The following is a 17,083-nucleotide window of genomic DNA, read 5'->3' on the forward strand; positions in this document are numbered from 1 at the left end:
GCTGCCCTCCTATTCACAGATTCCCTACTTGGTTTCTAGCTTTTTTGCTACCTCAAAAAGTAGTTCTTTCAGTATTGTTCTTCTGTCTTTCATCGCTTTTGGGGGGTGGTTCCTTTTTAATCTTAGGCATATTGATGTTGTGCAGAAGTGTTTTCTTTAACTTAAATTTGTGTGTGTGTGTGTCTGTGTGTCTGTGTCTATGTAGCTCCTCTTGCTTGCTAAGGTTGGTCCCTCTCCTCTGACACATGAGGTCATTCTCTGCTATTTTGGTGTGACCCGTTACATTCAGGTTTTGTAGCCATTTGAACTTATTGTAGTATATGGTGTAAGATGTTGCTGCAGATCTAATTTCTGCCAAACATTTTATTCTAGATTCTGAAGGAAGTAAGGACAGATACTAAAAGACAGTTTGGCCCAGTCCTGTTAGCATCAAAGTTTAAAGTTAGCCAGGGCTGGTAGGGAAATAGAAGAGCATCAAGAATCTGGGGTTGGGGTCAGAGGGGAAGGAGCTATCTTGGGGCAGAGGAAGATCAAAGAATTGCTGGGATTCTGGCCCCCCTGGAATGGGGGGGGAGGTCAGTAAAATGACAGAGAGAAGGCAGAACTGCTTGACACATTTCATTTGTTCCTTCTGCTAAGACAAACTTTGAATTATGGTGAACAAACCAAAAAGGACCAGTAGAAGCTGATGCTCCAGAATAGGAAGGGGATGCTAAGAAAGGGTTATCTGTGCTTGTTGAGGCTGCCTCATTCAGGCCAGATGAGGTCTATCCCTGACCATCAAAGAATGCTTGTTTGTGAATAGCAGGACTGAATTAGGCAAAGCATTCTGGTTTATTGTTGGAAAGGAAGACGACAAGGAAGTCTGTGAAACATAGACCAGAGAGCTTGCCTCTGATTCTTGGCAATCTTCTAGGGCATATGATCAGGGACTAGGTGAACATTTATAAACAACCATCACACAGAGACAGGTTGGATGCACCAAGAGTGGGTCATGGCTGACTGATGTGATTTCCTTTTTTTTGTACAGGGTTACTCCTCCGGCAGATCTTTGGCAGATACAGGATGCCTCGGTTATAGGCATTGTATAAAGTCTCTCTTGCTATTCATGTAGTCAAAATGGAGAAAAGCTGGCTAGACAATGGAATAATTAGAGGGATTTGGAACTGGCTGAAAGGCTGGACCCAAAAGGAGGGTAATTATCATTTCCTAGTCTGACTTCATCTTGGGAAAAAGGTCTGCCTGGGAGTGTGTCGGGAGCCTGTCCTTGGGCATTTTCTCAGTGATTTGGATTTCTTGGTTCTGTTCTGGATCTCTTTAGCAGTCTGGTGAAGCTGATACCTCTATTCTGAACAATGTTTTTAAATGCATACAATAAAATACACTGGAGACCAATTTCCTTGAAATAGGCTCAGTTAGGTAGCACAGTCAAAAGAGCATTGACTCTGGAGTCAGGAGGACCTGAGTTCAAATTCTGCCTCAGATACTTAATAATTTCCTAGTTGTGGGACCTTGGGCAAGTCACCTTAACCCCATTGCCTTGCAGAAAAACAAAACAACAACCAAAACCCAAAAAAATCCCCAAAACACAATTTCCTGAAAGAGTTCATACATTCCAGGTTTAAGGAACTCTGATATAGGTAGATATGTAGGTGACAGATCTTTCAGATTTGCAGGCAACTCAAAAGTAAAGGGGAAGGGGCTGGGTAGAGCAGTCCCTGGACAGCAGAAGAAGGGATTTGACTTTGATGGACTCAAGCACTATGTCCAAATGAGTAAGATGAAGTTTAATAGGGATGAAGATAATATCTTACACTTGGATTAAAAAAAGGGGCAGATTCAAAGGGTAGCATTTATGCTGAGAAGTGATGATTGAGGCAAATGTGAAACAATTTCAAAAATCAACGGGGGGCGCATCTAGGTGGCATAGCAGATAGAGCACTGGCCCTGGAGTCAGGAGTACCTGAGTTCAAATCCAGCCTCAGATGCTTCATAATTACCTAGCTGTGTGACCTTGGGCAAGCCACTTAACCCCATTGCCTTGAAGAAACTTAAAAAAAAATCAATAGGGCTGGGAGTCATGGCCTTTCATTGGTTTGACTGAAAAAAATGTGGGTTTTTAGTGGATTTTAAGTTCAGATGGATCTCACAGTATAAAATGACAGCCACAAGAACTACTTTTACCTATGGGCTGCCCTAGCAGGTGCAGAGCCCAGCCCTGGAGAAGCCATGGCCCTATTTTGAGAATGGGTCCAATGGTGGCTGTCATAATATAGGAGGGTTGCTGAGAAGACAAGAGAGGCCACATCAGAGTCAGGATGAGTGACTACTGGCTGAGTAGTCTGGGCAGAGCAGCCCAGGTCTCTCTCTCTCTGTGTGCACTGATGAAAGTTCCTTCCTTTTGAGAAAGGGCTCAGGTCACAGTCACTTTTCTCTTCTCTTCTCTACTCCTGGCCCTCTGGACTTCACCTGTAGGTCAGAATGGTAGGTATGTTGGGAAGAGAGGGACACCTTCTCTTTCTGATCCTCTTCTTCAGAGGTGGAGTGTGAACCTGAGTCTTTGGGACTCCAAACCCAGCTCTTCAATTACTACAAGGACCCCCCCCCAAGTTAGTAAGTGCGGGGTCAGCTTCTATGGTGTGCCTGGCATTGCGCTAATATAAAAGCCACCTCTGTTCTCAGGGAGCTTCCAGTCTAGTGGAGGAGACCTGTGTAGATGACTAAGCAGAGAGGACATACAAAGGGTCAATGGAAGATGGCCTCAGAGGGTAGGAAAAGGGGACCAGAAATGACTTTTGGTCAAAAATAGGGTTTTAGCAGGGACTTGATGGAAGCCAGGGAGGCCAGGAGATAGAAATGAGGAGGGAGAGCCTTCCAGGCAGGAGGTACCTCTGGTGAGGTCTTATGGAGTTAGGAGATGGAGTCCATAACTCAAAAAGCCAGATGAGAAGGAGACCAGGGTCACCAGTGGGACTTTGAATGAGATGTAAGATTAGGAAAGCAGGAAAAGGTCATTCCACATGGAATCCTACAGTCAATAGGGAGAAAATTTAGATTAAAGGTGGTGCATCTTGGCTCTATGAATCACATGATCACTAAGCACGTTGTGACTTTGCCATCTCTAGAGTGTATGGAGGGGGACAGGCCAGTAAAGAAGGCGAGAAAGCCTTTAAAAGTATAAAAAAAGAGGAATCTACCTTTGATTCTGGAGTCAATCAGCTCTCTTTAGTTCAAAGTGATCTAGGTTTTTGATTTGTATGTACAATAACAGAATATTTATAAATGGATCATTTTTTATCTTAAGAGTTGAGGACATTTTCTCTAAATACACTATGATGTTAGAATTGTTTATTTGGAAAGGGCTTTGATTTGATTGTGTGTTCCAAGTCTTGGTCAGAGGCTAAACCTTGTTGCTGTTCAAAGCATTTGTGGTTGAAAAATGGAATTTGGTTCCTGTGATCTTGTAACATATGAGTGAAAAAACAGGATTTTAAAAGATCTGATTGATGTCTCAAGTAGAAAGACAAAATATCAAATCCAAAGTGGTTTTATTCTCACATAATCCCATGCATCTGGAAAATGGAAGGAGAGAAACCAAGTCAAGAAGCTCTGCCAAGGGCAGGTGACCTCACCAGGACATCAGCCAGGTTGCTTTATCAGTTTCATCCTTTCTCTTCTCTGGCACCAGCATCTCCATTTCTGGGAAAAGTTGGATCTAATCTGAAATAACACTCAGAGAAGCTGGGTAATTGATGATTTATATCTTCCCCCTTCCCTTTTTCCTTTCCTTTTTTTATTTTAGGTTTTTGCAAGGCAATAGGGTTAAGTGACTTGCCTAAGGCCACACAGCTAGGTCATTATGAAGTGTTTGAGACGGGAATTGAACTCAGGTCCTCCTGACTCCAGGGCCGGTGCTCTATCCACTGAACCACCTAGCTGCCCTTCTTTCCTTCTTTTTCTTACCGTCTATGAAAAATCCAAAGAGAACAAATTTCATTCGGATTTTCTTTCCTAGTAAGTTCCTTTTCCCATTCTTCTAAGAAACACCTGTGAATAGCATATAAATGTCCTAGCTAGTAGTAAGACAGAAGAACCTTATTAACAAAAATGATAATAATAACGATAATAATAGCTATAGAATTTGTTATATGTGCTATTTACTTTATAGTCATTTTCTCATTTGATCCTCACAACAATCCTGGAGAGTAGGTATTGTTATTGGTTCCATTTTACAGTTGAAGAAATTGAGGCAAGGAGGGTAACTTGTTCAGGGTAACATGACTAGTAGAAATTGGAGGCTGAATTTGAATTCGCTTCTTCCTGACTTCTTGGCTATATCTCAAGCAGCAGTGTGGTATATGGATAGGGTCAGGAGGAGCGTCTCACTTCAGATCATACTTCTATATATCCCGACTCTATATGATGTTGGGAAAATGTTAGCCTTCTCAGTCCCCTGGGTGACTGACTTGCTAAGCTTCTCAAGGTCAGAGGGATTATTGATCTGCTTCTATGGATGGAGTTACCATACTGGGAGGTCCCTAAATGAATTGGATAACACCACAGGTCTGGGACAAAAGGGAAACAGAAGCCACTACAAGACCTGTGATGCCCACTTTAGACCTTAAAGGGAACTAACTAGAAAAAGGGTAGATAGAAGAGAAAAGCCATCAGGGGAAGCGAGATCAAAAAGGTCCCAGAAGGCTCTGGAGGGTGATCTTGGAGGGGTTTCTAATGAGTCACTTATTGATGCAGAAGCACATCAGAGAAGTCAGTAAGATGGCACTCTCTCACTGAGTGGCTCACCTAGTCGAAGTCACTCCACATGCAATCCACAAGCGGGAGGTGCCTCAAGTTAAAGATGGTGCATCTGGGCTCCAGGAATCACCTGGCCACTTAGAATGTGATGATACCATCTTAGAGGACTCTGAAGGAACTACAGAGAAGGTTGGAAAAGGGATGGTGGTCCCCCAAACCAAACCCAGACAAGCAAAAATCCAAAGCCCAAACCCACCCCTTGTTCTGACTTCAGTTCTCCTAAGATGGAATGGGAGCCCCAGAGACTAATTAGGGAGGAAGCAATACATCCCAAGGGGGAGGATCAAGGAGATGAGAAGGAAGTAGGTGGTTATCCTTGAGACTTTTTATTGATCTTTAATCCAATGGAAAACATAAAGATTAAGTCCCTATTTCTAGCCACAGTGTCTCTGCATTGACCTTATCTTCCTTGCCTGCAGCAGTCTTGGCTTCCCCACCTCTCCTCTATCCCACTTTCAGTCCATCCAACATATTACTGACAAAGTAAATATTCTTTAAACATGAGTGATGGCCTCCTCAATCAACTCAACTCTAGTGACTTTTCATCATCTCAAAGATCAAGCAGAAACTTCTTTTAAAAAGAGGGCCCTCCCCTGTCAGTCTTTTCAGTCCACAAAACCCCATCTCCCATCTTGGTGATTGCCATCCCACATATTTTAAAGACCCTGGCTCCCCCTTACAGAGAGTCCTTCTCTTCCTTTAGGACCCATCCCAAACCCCATCTTCTTTCCCCCAGTCCTCCCAACTGCCAGTGGCCCTCCTCCCAAAACTCCTCATCCTGTACACCTTGGGATGTGTGGATCTTTGTTCACTCCTTATTATGCCATCTGTATTGATGGACATGCTTTTCTCTACCATTAGAAGAGAAACTTTTTGGGAATCTGAATTGTTTCCTTTGTCCTCCTCCATCTAAAATCTAGGAATCATCCAAGAAATGATTGATTGCTTGTTTGACTCTCAGACCTCTTGGCACAGGATGGACTTCCCTTTCCTGACCTGGACTAGCACCAAGGGTAAAAGAGGGGCCCTAGGGGAACTTACCTTCTACTGAGGGAGTACAGTCAGGGCACAAATGAATGAAGATGATGGAGGAGGAACCAAGAAAATCTGGGAGGCTTGGGACTGAGGAGGAGGAGAGCACTGACAACTTGGGGGCAGAGAATGTGGGGAACCTCTCTGCCTCTCCACAGGAAGCTGTACCTGAACTGATCTTGGAAGAGGTCAAGGATTCTGAGGAGCAAATTGGAGCAGGAGCAGGGTTCTGGGCATGGCAGATGTGGAGGCAGGGCATGAAATGACACCAGTGAGAAAGAAGGAAGGGAGGGAGAAAGGAAAAAAGGAAGGAAAGACAGAAGAAAGGGAAGGAGGAACAAATATTTGTTAAATAGCTACTGGTTAAGAGCTTTCCAAATATTATCTCATTTGATCCTCACAACCAATAGGAGAAAGGCATTGCTATTATCCCCATTTAACAGTTAAAGCAACTGAGACAGGCAGAGATGAAGTGACTGGCCCATGGTCACACAGTGAGCAAGTGTCCAGTGAGGCTAGATTTGAACTGTGGTCTTCCTGAGTGCTGCCCAGCCCCACCATGGTGTGAGAGAGAAGAGAGGGGGGCATGTTCCCTACAGCAGGAAGTTCTGACCGAGTTCATCTTTCTTGATTGATTCTGATACCTGGTGCATGGCTGTTGTGCCAGGGCTCCAGGGTGAGCAGGATTGCAATCTGTCACAAATCACATTGCTGAGTCAGACTGGGAACATTCTCCCAGCACTCTCCCAGACACTGGGCCTGGGATTTCACTGGTGTTGGGGACCCCAGGAGGAGGGAAATCCCTCTCCCAATGCAGGGCAGCATCTCTGCACCCCATAGGCGGAGCGTCACCTGGGCCAAGCAGTCACGGGCAGTAGTAGCCATGGTGCCCCTTACCCTGGCTCTATCCTGCCAGGATATCACACTGAACACAAAGAATCTGTGCCCACCTTTCTGGGAGGCATCTCATTCTACAGACGTGCAAACATGCACATGCAGGTGCATACATACAAGACATGTAGACACACACTTAGGCAATACACCACACATATGCACATGTGTGCATGACATACACATAGCATCTAGGACATGAATTGGATTTGAATGGGGGTGGTGGTGAGGGGGCTATGCTAAGTCCCCAGTCTCACTTTCTCCTCTGGAGCCATCTCGGGTCCAGGGACTAGATATGGATCAGGAGGACTGGAGATGGCCATAGATGCCAGGCAATCAGGTTAAGTGACTTTCCCAAGGCTACTCAGCTAGTAAGTAGCAAGTGTCTAAGACTGGATTTGAACTCCCATCCTCCTAACTCCAAGGTCAGTGCTCTATCCACTGCACCAAGTCACTGCCCCTCTACTTAGACTTAAATGAGAATTCATTAGTGCTCTGATTATTCATTTCTGCAACTGAGAAGCTATCCAGAGAGTTTCTTAGATCCCTCTGATGACTTCTTTGTATTAAGGCTTCCACTGTCCCTGGGCCTTTTGTTTATCTTTAAGATCCTATTAACATTTCCTGTGGATAGCGTGTTGAGTCAGCAGCCAATAGCTCTTAGGATGCCAGAAGCCCAGGAGGAGTAGTCATTCTTCCCATCACATGAGTGACAGCCTCACAAGGGCCATGATTGGACATGGCTTGATCAGCAGAACATTAAAGGTGCTAAAGAAGACCACCCACATGTTGTTGACTAAAGCCGTCCCCAAACAACGAGAGGGCTCAGCTCAGTGGTTCTTAGATCTAAAGAAGAACTTGGCTTGTCAGGACCCATCTGTTCATTTCCCATTCTCATTTGAGGGTGAAGTGCTGTCCATTTGAAAGGAAACGCAGCCATTCTTCACTTCAGAGGGGTTTGCTTAGCAGTAGATTCTGGACCATTGGAGCCTTTCCTCCACATCTTAGCTTGTCTTAATGATGGTTGCCATCCTGTTTTAGTGGGATGCCCTCATGACCACCTCCTGTGGAGAAGTGGGTAGCTCATGGCAGTGATGGACAGATGGACCAGCCGGCTGTCATTCTTGGCTGTGAGATTGTTCCTGCTGATTCTTCCATGCTGACATTGGGAGACGTGGAATGTGCCTTATGTAAGCAGGATCCCATGATACTCCCCCTTCCTCACTTCCAATCATCTGCATGGCTGCATACCTTTGTTCCTGGCACCATTTTGGTGGGTGTTTCCAAGAGTCTCTAAAGTGAAGCTATCTTTAATGTGTTGAGGCAGCTTATGGCCCGGTGGGGTGGGGGGCCAAGAAGAAAGAGGCAAACTGTCTCACTGAACAGACTTAGAAGAAAGGAATCTAGAAAGTAATCAATCAGTTATACTTACTAAGAGAGAGACAGAAGTGAACAAGTCCTGGCCTCAAGGAACTTACATTCTAAAGATAGAGATAGTTCAGAATATATAGGAGAGGAACAGAAAGGGGTTTGAGGGTGCTCTGAGGGTTTGAGGGGACCAGGAAAGCCCCATGAAGAAGATGGTCCAAGAGCCAAGGAGAGGAAGGAATGCCTTCCAGGATTAGGATTCCAGTGCATTGCAGTGCAAAGACCAGAGATGGGAAATGGAGTGTCCTTTATGGAATAGCAACTTGGGTCAGAATGTAGTACCCAGGAAGGTAGGGCAGGTTAGTGGCAAGTTCTGAACCAAAGTCTTCCTTCCTCATTCATTTTCTTTTTGGCCAACAAAAATTTATTAAGCCCCTACTGTATTCCAGGCATTGTCCTTAGTATTGGTAATATAAAGACAACAGTCCCTCCCCAAATTGGCTCTGACCCAAAGGAAGCTTCTGTTCTATAGGGGATACAACCTGTACTTGGCAAGCCTCCAAGTGATACCTAGGTGCTCATTTTTGCCATTAGACATTCAATGAAAGTATAACCAGATGAAGGCACTCGCTTCTACAGCTCAGAGTCCACTATCCATCCGGGCCGTCTTTCCTTTTTTCAACTCTGTCTCTTAAAAACTGAGATCTTAAGAGGATTGTTCAGCAAACGGTGACAACAAAGAAGTGTCACATGTAGCTGGATTGAGATACACCGCCTGTAACCAGGCAACCAGTGAAGCTGTCTGGGCAGGAGTCTGCATCTGAGCCTGGGGGGCATCTTCTGCTGTTCACACAGTGGTCTTGCCATCCCCCACTCTCACCATAAGTCAACTGGACAGGAAATAGAGGCCATGAACAGGGAAATGAGGTGACAAATTGCAGGACATACATGGGATTTTGGGTGTACTCGACATTCGTGTCAACCCTGGAACCAGGGGCATCTCTGTGACTCAGGTGGGCTGCTCTGCTCATGTCAGGTTTGAGTGTCGCTTGCCTTCTGACCCCTTGGGGTTCCAGAACAACTTTATCTTTGAATGGGTCCAGGAGACTGAGTCCCTGGCTGGAGTTGGAAATCTGCTTTTGAGATTCAAGGAAGCTAATTAGAAGCAAGGCTGTAATGAGGTGCTCTCAGAGTAGCTCCTTTACAAAGGGTGGACACCCTTCTCTTTGGGGACTGGAGAAGAAGCTGGGAAGTTGAGAACATTTGTCCACATCCAAAGGGCCTTGTAAAGGCTGGGTTTCTAACCCTACAGCTAGTCTGGACTTAAGGAGAATCTCATCCAGGGCTGAGAAAGGTCAGGATGCCCCTGGAATGGGTAGTACCCCCCTCTCAAAATAAAAACCCCTTGGCTCCTTTATAGAAGCCTGAAGCTTTTCCTTCTAGGTATGGGATACTCTTTTTATTTTAAATCTTTACCTTGTTTTCAGAAACAGTGTTGTTAATCACAGACCTTTGTTGGTTTGGGTTTTTATTAGGGATTTAGAAGATGGATGAAGGGGAAGATCCCAAAAGGTGGGGGGGAGAGAAAAAAAAATCTAACATTGTAGTTGCCAAGATGCTGTCTTTGACTGGGTCTTGGAGTTCGAAAGCAACTTAGAGAATTAGAACTCTTCTGATAGAAATTTCTACTGGAAAACCATCCAGGCGATGGATCAATATTAGGGGAAAAGAGGTGGATGGAAGGACTGAACGTTGGATCCTGTTTCCCATCTCATCCCAGGACCAGGGGAAAGAGAAGGAAGAAAGGTTGGAGCATGGCCTCAAGGGGAGAGACCAAATGACTCTTCTGGTGAGTCTACCAAGACTGTCCTAATGGGACTGGATAACACATTCCAGGGAAGGAAAGAGAGGTCATCCAGAACCCAGGGACTTTTAAAAGTACATTCGTTGAGTCCCTGGGAGGAAGACTGTTGTCTGAAGTCAGAGGGTTGAGTTTGGGTCCTATCTCAGAAATGATCTTGTGCAAGTCTCTTCATCTCTGCTTGGCCTCAGTCTCCTCATCTGTAAAACTGAGAGGGTTGCATGAGATGACCTCTGAGGTCCCTTTTAGCACTCAACTCTGATTTAACCCAAGTTGTACAGTGAGTGGCAGATATGGAGCTGGCAGGATATGAGCCAGGAGATGGAGAAGGATTAAAATTGGGGAGTGGGGATGATTGAAAGGGGCAAGTGCCCTATGGAGTCAAGAGAGGGGGAAAGGGAAGGGAATGAGCATTTATTAAATGCCTCCTATAAGCTCAACACTGGGCTGAGCAGGTGGAGCGCTTGCCTCAGCAGAGAGGGAAGGGGATCCAGGGCTAGGGGCAGAAGGTTTTCTTGCTGAGAAGTGTCACCTCCCATTAGAGAGAAGCAGGAGAGAATGGCATGGTCAGAGGGCATCAGAGGTGCCAAAGAGGGAAGACACCTGTTGAGAAATGGCTTCATTTTCTTGGTTAAGTTAAGGAAAGGTTCTAAGGTGGGAAGGAGGGGGAAAGAAGAGGGGTCTTAGAGAAGCCCCAGGGTAGAAGTGTTGAATCAGATGCTAGGATAACTGTGCAGCAGTGAGGGCTCAATGAAGAGGAAACAACCTTGATTAACCTCTGACAGCTGGGGGACCCCTGCCAATGGGTCCAGCTACAATTTGACAATCCCAATATAACCAACATTTATTAGAATCATGGTACAATGGAAGGAGCTCTTGATTTAGAGCCCAAAGGCCTGCATTCAATTCTTATTTTTGCCAATTACTACTTATGGAAACTTGGGCACCTTAATTATCCTCTATGTAAGATGATGGGGGGACTGGTGGCCTCTCCACCCTCACACAGATGTAAATCTATAATCCTTCAAAGTTCCTGGGACAGTCAATGTACTATGTGAAGTACTGGTGATGTACTGAGGTACAGAGACAAACATGAACCAGTTCTGGTGACTGGAGAAGCTTCAACTATTGTGTAAATGCAAATGTACAGATGTTTATAAGCACAGGCTGTACAAAGTAGTTATGTAATAATGAAAAGGAGAAAGGGTTAAAAATGAGATGACTCTGGGATGGCCTTGAGGGGAGGTGGCACCTGAGCTGTGTGAACCAGACAGAATTATCCACTGGCTTGGGAAAATTGGAGAAATTGTTTTTCCTCCCCTTGATTTTCAAAGGTGATGATACGATTTGGAGAGGGGAGTTTGCTTAAATTAATCAAAGATTGGCATGGCAAGAGCCAGTTCTGATGGGCCCAACATTCCACATCAAGGAAATAGCAATAATCTTAATTAAATTAGATGTTTAGTGGAGAGGTGTGGGTAGCACTGTGTTGATTGCCCTGAATCCTGGACTCTCCAGTCAGATTTCTTTAATAAGGGCAACTTTAAAGAGAATGGCCTGTTCATAGTGGAAAAACCAAGTAGATGAAGGATGCACCTTGTCCTAGGTTTGATTTCATACCTTTTTGTGCATTCCCCCCTTAGCACATGCATTGGGATGACTCCTGAAGGAAAGTGATCAGGGAGAGATCAGGATTTACATTGGAGAAACTACACAATATTTTCAATGATTCCCCAAATCATTGTCTTTTTGTTAACAACATTCTTCTGGTGATGCTATTGGGCTGTGACTGATGGAAAATGCCACTAATAAAGAGAAGCCAAGAATTTCCAAGAATCAAAGACAGGCACATTGGGGGGCAAGGGTAAGTCACTTGGGATGAAGCCACTTGAGACTCTTGCACCTGAGAAGATGCGTTATTTGTAGAAGAAGCAGTACAATGCTTTGGAAAGAGCCCTGGTTTTGAAGTCACTGGACTTGGGTTCAAATATCAACTGTTACTTGTCATATTTGTGACCTTGGACTGGTCATCTGGTGAAGGAAAAAGTTGTACTAGGCAATCTGCAGGTCCTTTCCCATCTAAATCAATGATTCCTTTTACCTGTGATTGTCCTTGAAACAAGGCCTCTTGGGTACAGTTGCGGGATGCCATAAAGGAGACAGAAGGTGACCGAGGCAGGTGGTGATGATGCTGATTGATGATGCATGGACTGGGATCAGAGCTCACTCTTGTCACTGCTGGGGAGGAGGGAAGTAGGGGCCAGAAACTAGTCCAAAGAGCAAGGATAATTGACTTCCTATTCCCTATTCAGGGAGAGGTTGCCAAGACCAGTTTTGGGGTTTTTTTTCAAACAATGGGGTTAAGTGGCTTGCCCAAGGCCACACAGCTAGGCAATTATTAAGTGTCTGAGGTCAGATTTGAACTCAGGTCCTCCTGACTCCAGGGCCAGTGCTCTATCCACTGCGCCACCTAGATGCCCTCCAAGACCAGTTTTGAAGAGGTTTTCAACAAGGTTTACTTGTTGCATTCTTTACACTACCCGAAATTTTTCTTTCTATACAACTGAAACATTTTCAATGCTTCCCAAACTGACATCTCCATTAATTTCCTTCCTTACATCTTCAAGAATTATGATAATGTCCTCCTTGCCCCAGAGCATTCCCTAGCAAATGTCTTTTCTGTCCTTGGTACCTATTTTCCTCCCATACCTTGGTCATGGAAGGTTTCTTTGTAAAGCTGGTTGAGAGACTTTGAAGTTGGTGTTGAAGTGCTAGTCCTCGTCATCCTTGGGTCCTACTTCCAGAAATAGTTCACAGCTCTCTGGACAAGGTAGGGGGGCTAAAATTAAGTGGTTTCTGGAAATGGTTGGATAATCAATTCCCTGAGGAGAAGTGGCCCCACATTCATCAATACACAAGGCCAGTCTTGAAGGACCCTAAAGTACAAAAAGTAATTAAGGGCATGAAAGGCACACAAAACACGGCAAGCTTGAGGGACATCTGAGAAATTGCAGGGTCAGGTTCAGGGTGTCAAAATGATAGGAAGAGCAAAAGGACCAAAGAGAGGGACAAAAATCCCATTAAGTAAACATGCTCCGATTTTACAAGTACATGAGTCACCAAAGGCCAAAGAATGGGTGAGAAAGGTCTCTAATGGAAAGCAGGGGTAGTTCAGTGACTGAAAAGGTCTTGTGGATGTGGCTAAAAAAAACAATATGATGGGGAACAAGATGGGTCCTGCTAGTGCATCTCTCAGTAAATGAAATCTTGGTGATTGGGAAGGCGGTGAGACAGGCAGGGATAAGAATATTGGAATCTGACCTAAAATAGAGGGAGAGTTAACTGTCTTTTCCACCTCTCACCATTTGGTAGGAGAGAAAGGGGGAGACTCATTAGCCTAATTTGGACCCAGCTCTCAGGAGAAATTGTTTCTTTTTTACAACAAACTGGTCAACTTTAATTCCTTCTTGTTACCCAGCCAGATAAAATGTCTTCAAGCATTCCCATACTTCAGGGAAACAAAGAGGAGACCCCTCATTTGTGTGACTGATTCAGAAAGACTTGAAAACCCCCTTAAGCTCAGGAGAAGAAAAGAACCCCCACACTCCATTCTATAGGAATGCAATTTCTCAGAGCATAGTTCACGATTTAATTTTGGACTTTTTTTTTGGCAACATGATGGGCAAGGGGAAGTCACACAGCTAGGTAATTATTAAGTGTCTAAGGTCGAATTTGAACTCAGGTCCTCCTGTTTCCAGGGTCAATGCTCTATCCATGGCACCACCTAGCTGCCCCTTGTTTTTGGACTTCTTAATTGTATTGCTCAGAAATCCACAGACCTGATCACTAGCACCAAAAGTATCCATGTTTCTGTTGGATATTGCTGATAAGGAAATAAGACCCGTGCAAGTTTGGAGAATGAGTCCAGTCTAATGGGGCTCATTGCATAAGGCTGTCAGCAGCCTGAGTGACTATCGGTGACCACACGCTTCTTGTGGTTCCTGAACTTCCCCCTCATACTCTTGGCTTCTCAGCTGGAATGTCTAGATACATTCACTTTATGCTGTGAGGGTGACTTTCATCCAATCCTGAAGAGAGTGCTCCCTCCTAGATAAACCCCTAGAATGGGGTCATTCTGGTCATTAACTTGATAGTGAGGTTCAGAAAATCCTTTTTATTTATTCAACTTTCTGGCTTTTCAATCTAGAAGATTCTATTCCAAAAGATTCCCAGTCTTAATAGGGGAGAGACCCCACATCACAAGATGAAAGAGGTGGGAGGTGCCCTGTCCGGGATCATGGGAAGTTTGCAGCCCATTGGGGAGCTCAGAGTGATCTGAGGACCCCAGTTGATTTTATCTTACAAAATGATGAGTTTCTGAAGATCACCAAGTCCAGGAGAGCAGCCAGGTAGGGGATTGATGAGGAGACTTCCCTGGGTATCCTCCCCATTGTCCACCCACCCCTGCCTCTCTGATGGGCGGGGGGAGTTTCTGAGCTAATTTCATCCAGGAAAGATTGATGAGTTTTGGTAGATCTGAAATCCTGGAGAGCTGCCAGGAAAGAGAAAGGAAGCTTTAAAAGAGGCCACTTTAGACAGGGAGCCCCACTTAGGAAGAGGGCCAAGGCTGCTGCCCAGAGTCCAGATGCTTTGGGTTCGTCTTCTGGCTGCTCTGAAGAAAAGGGAGGAGATTCAAAAGGAGGCAGCACCAGTCATCATTGGAATCATCATTCTCTAACATTCTTTATGGGTCCGTAGTTTGACCTAGTCATGAAAAGAGGAAGAGATATTTGGGGGGAATCACTGAGTATTATATTCCTATTAATGATTCAGATGAAACAAAACAGACTTGAAAAATGGGTCAAGCTGTTTGAAGTAGTTTGGAAATGTTCTTCCTCTCCTTACAATGCCTCCATAATTCCAAATAGTCACAAGCATTTATTGAGTGCTTACTATATACACAAACTATGCTAGACTCTCAATGAGTTTAGCATTTTATTGAGGGAACCAAGAAATACAACGATGGTACAGAACCCATTGTCCCAAGTCCTTTCATAGAGGAGAGAACATAGATGACTGGATTAGGAAAGGCCTCCATTAGGAGACAGTGTCACCTGAGGTCACCTTGAGGGGAGATATAGGGATTTTCAAAGTGAAGGCAGGGAGGGATGGAAGGGAGGAGGGAGCTACTTAGTTAGAATGGCACTGGGATCTCCAAGCACACCCAGGCTCCAGGTGGTTTTATCTAGATTTCACTCATTCCAGAGATTTTCTGTAGAGTCATAATGAATAAGTAGCACCACTGTGCCCTTGGGTCAACTTGTAATTCTTGCTGAAAAAATACAAATTCAGCTTAGGGTTGGGGGGGGGGTGCAGAAGAAAGAATTAGTTACAATGGAGCCAAAAGAGTTCAGGTTTTGTATCCCCTCCCCTAAATTTTGGGCCTTGAAAAAAACCCTGATTATACCACCCTTGTTTTGGGAATATTTTGTTGATGAGATGTGGAACATTTGGGGAGAGAATCTTCGGTTCTAGGTATTTAATAATGACAAAAAAAGATAGCCTACTGTGTTGGCACATGACCCTGTCCCTTCCAGACTGGACTGATGGGGGGACTCAAGAGGAAAAATCTTTGAAAAGGGATTTTTATCACTATAGGAGCTCCTAAGTGGGGCTCCCTGTCTAACGTGGCCTATTTTATCACTGCTTTCTGGGGTCCATCCCTCCAAACAAGCTGAGAGACCTGCTCACTTTCTCGTATTTCCATGACAAAGGAGCAAGCAACTGAGAAGCAGCTACTGATTGGAAAGGGTGGGGAAGAGCAACCTGTGCTCCAAATTCACTTCACAGTAGTGGCCCATGGATTCTGGATGTCTTTGGAGAGAAAACATTCCAAGAGTGGGTTCCACCAATGGGAGGAACTGGGCACTGGAGATTGAATGGCAGAAATGAATGTGTTGGATTTTTGGGAGCTGTAGCCTTAAGGGTCACCTCATGGATCCCCCAAGTTCAAGAGTTCCCAAGATGGAGAGTTTGTGGACTTAGGAACCTTCCAGAATGAGAAGGGTGTTCCTTGATGAATCTTCTTCCTGGGAGAAAGCATGGCATCTCCCAAAGAGTAAAGCCATCCCTAGAGAGTGCAATTGGTAAACTGCCCAGGGATGAATGGAGAAGGGGGTTGTTCACAAGATGACACCACAAACTTTTTTTTTTTTGTGAGGGAGAGGGGATTTAGAGGACTTTAGGGGAAAGAGGAACTCCAAACATGGTAAAGGGTCAACTTTGGTGACAACTCCAGGTTTGGTTCCCTGACTTAGATCTGAAGTGTTTTATAAGGGTTTTTTTTTTATGAGACAACTCAGACAAAAGTTCAATATTTTATTTTATTTTTTATTTAAAGATTTTATTTATTTTGAGTTTTACATTTTTTCCCTCATTCTTGCTTCCCTTCCCCCCACCTCCCACAGAAGGCAATTTGCCACTCTTTACATTGGTTCCATGCTATACATTGATCCAGATTGAATGTGATGAGAGAGAAATCGCATCCTTAAGGAAGAAACAAAGTATAAGAGATAGCAAGATCAGATAATAAGGTATCAGGTTTTTTTCCTAAATTAAAGGTAATAGTCCTTGATTCAACTCCACAGTTCTTTCTCTGGATACAGATGGGATTCTCCATTGCAGATAGCCCCAGATTGTCCCTGATTATTGCACTGATGGAATGAGCAAGTCCATCAAAGCTGATCATTGCCCCCATGTTGCTGTTAGGGTGTACAGTGTTCCCCTGGTTCTACTCATCTCACTCAGCATCAGTTCATGCAAATCCCTCCAGGCTTCCCTGAATTCCCATCCCTCCTGGTTTCTAATAGAACAATAGTGTTCCATGACATACATATACCACAATTTGCTAAGCTGTTCCCAAATTGAAGGACATTTACTTGATTTCCAATTCTTTGTCACCACAAACAAGGCTGCTATGAATATTTTTGTACAAGGGATGCTTTTACCCTTTTCCATCATCTCTTTAGGGTATAGACCCAGTAGTGGCATTGCTGGATCAAAGGGTATGCACATTTTTGTTGCCCTTTGGGCATAGTTCCAGACTGCTCTCAAGAA

The 17,083-nt window shown here is 44.5% G+C and overlaps 1 protein-coding gene and 1 pseudogene across 3 annotated transcripts in view; one reads left to right on the forward strand and one right to left on the reverse strand.

Annotated features, from left to right (window-relative positions):
* LOC141510904 (macrophage migration inhibitory factor-like) overlaps window positions 1-6,732 on the reverse strand; it is a 38,657-nt pseudogene extending 31,925 nt beyond the window's left edge.
* SLC44A5 (solute carrier family 44 member 5) overlaps window positions 1-17,083 on the forward strand; it is a 380,222-nt gene that overhangs the window by 84,171 nt on the left and 278,968 nt on the right. The window lies entirely within an intron of this gene.

Source organism: Macrotis lagotis, chromosome 2 (genome assembly GCF_037893015.1).
Source record: "Macrotis lagotis isolate mMagLag1 chromosome 2, bilby.v1.9.chrom.fasta, whole genome shotgun sequence".
Classification (NCBI taxonomy): domain Eukaryota; kingdom Metazoa; phylum Chordata; class Mammalia; order Peramelemorphia; family Peramelidae; genus Macrotis; species Macrotis lagotis.